This window comes from Octopus bimaculoides, unplaced genomic scaffold (genome assembly GCF_001194135.2).
Source record: "Octopus bimaculoides isolate UCB-OBI-ISO-001 unplaced genomic scaffold, ASM119413v2 Scaffold_28755, whole genome shotgun sequence".
Lineage (NCBI taxonomy): Eukaryota > Metazoa > Mollusca > Cephalopoda > Octopoda > Octopodidae > Octopus > Octopus bimaculoides.
The window spans coordinates 30,157-32,441 of NW_026357907.1; the positions used below are offsets into that span (position 1 = coordinate 30,157).

General features: G+C 41.2%; 1 protein-coding gene across 1 annotated transcript in view; it reads left to right on the top strand.

The window, feature by feature from the left end:
* Positions 1-2,285, top strand: part of LOC106872541 (putative ankyrin repeat protein RF_0381) — a 28,011-nt gene that overhangs the window by 25,083 nt on the left and 643 nt on the right. The gene's annotated exons all lie outside the window — the stretch shown is intronic.

Here is a 2,285-nt window from a genome sequence, read left to right on the forward strand (position 1 = left end):
ATTTAACTATAGTACTACATGATACGTAGATTGTCAATCCAAACATGAACAAGCAAGAAGAACAATAACGCGAGGACGTGGAATAAGTACAGTGTTATTGGATGCTCAGGAAAGGAAAGAATAGAAAGAGGATTTCACGTTTTGAGCGGAGCTCTTCATCAGAAATATAGAAAAAGTCCAAAGAAGGGAAGACAGAGAAAGAAAATTGCCAACGATACGCACGCGGTCACATATTGGAATGACCGGAAGGGAAAGGCTGAAGAAAAAGTTCTTTTCAAAGACATGAGAGTGCAAGAGAAGGAGGTATATGTGTATATGTGTGGGTAAATGCATGCATGCATGTTTGTGTGTGCGTGGTAGTGGCTGTTTATGTATGTGTGTGGTTGGACATAGTATCGTTTAAGGTCATAGCAAGAATTTTGGTAGGAGTGGCTGCCTGTTGTGTGTCTACCTAGACATGTGCGTAAGAGATTGGTCAGTAGAAAGGTACTGGTAGTTTGAAGTATGTGTGTGTGCGTATATGTATGTGTAGTGTGTGTGTGTGCTTTGTTTGCAGTGTGTCTGTATGTATGTTTGTGTGTGTACGTGTGGGTATGTGTGTACGCGTGAGGTTGTGTCTGTGGAGCAATTTTACTTTACTCAGTGAGTGTGTATATGCTTGCATGTGCGTTTGTGTGTTCATGTGTGTATAAATTGTGTGAATGTATGTATGAGTGTGTGCTGTGTGTGTATGGGAGGTATGTGTATGTCTGTATATATGTGTGTGCGTGTATGTGTGTGTCTGTATATATGTGTGTGCGTGTATGTGTGTGTCTGTATATATAAGTGAGTGTGTCCAAGTGTGTGTGTGCGTGTATATTTTGTATGTGTGCATATGTATGCGTGTGTTTATGTGTGTTTGTGCATGTGTGTGTTAACGAGGGGTTGTGTAGGGGGTATAGGTGCGTTTTTTGCGTGTGTATGCATGTGTATGTATGTGTGTAGTAGTGTGGGCGTGTGTATGCGTGTGCTTATGCGGGTGTGTATACGTGTATGCGTGGGATTGAGTGTTAGGTATGTGTGCATGTGTGCGCTTGCGTGTGTGTGTGCGTGTATGTGTCTGTATGTGTATGTGTGCGTGCGTGTATGCATATATTGTGAGTATGTATGTGTGTATGCGTGTGTACGTCAGTTGTGTGTGGGTTTTGTGTAGGCGCATATGTGCGTGCCTGTGAGTATGTGCATGTATGCGTTTACGTGCCTGTGTGCATGTATGTGCGCGTGCCTGTATGTGTATTGTGTGTTTTGGAGGTATATATGCCTACATGTGCTAGTGTGTATCTGTATGTGTATGTACGCGTGTATGTGTGTGCATGTGCTTGTGTATATGTGCGTGCGTGTATGTCCGTGTGTGCATTTGTGTATGTGCGTGCATGTGCATATGTGTGTGTGAACGTCTCAGGTTATTTGTTCATTTTGTTACGTGTAAGCGCGTGTGCTTGAGTATGTATGTGTATCTGGTTATGTGTACGTGTGTATGTTTGTGTGTGTGTGTGTGTGTAGGCGCAGGAGTGGTTGTGTGGTAAGTAGCTTGCCTACCAACCACATGGTTCCGGGTTCAGTCTCACTGCATGGTGCCATGTGCAAGTGTCTTCTACTATAGCCTCAAGCTGACTAAACCTTGTGAGTGGATATGGTAGACGGAAACTAAAAGAAGCCCGTCGTATACGTGTGTGTGTGTATGTGCGTGTGTTTCTGGGGTCTGTCTTGGTCCCCCCACCCGACATCCCTTGACAACTGATGCTGGTGTGTTTACGTCCCTGTAACTTAGCGGTTTGTCAAAAGAAACTGATAAAATAAGTACTAGGCTTACTGGGGTCGATTTGCTCCACCATGGCCACAATGAAATGACTGAAACAATGAAAGAATAAAAGAATAAATGTAAGTATGAACACACACGCGAACACACATGTATACGCACACACACACATTTTGCTGCTCTGAGTTTATTTATTGAGTTATTCATCCTATATATATATATGTGTGTGTGTGTGTGTGTATGTATGCACATACACACACATATAAATATATATTTGTGACACACACACACATATATATATATATGTGTGTGTGTGTGTGTGTGTATATATATAAATATATTTATATGTAAATATGTGTATATACAAGTGTGTATAAATACAATAGAAATCTCCATTAATTACTCCCCACCCGATCATTCCACCTTTTTTAATTAATTTGATTCTTTCTCTTTTCTTTTTCTTTGAGTTTTTCATTTAATCTTTCAC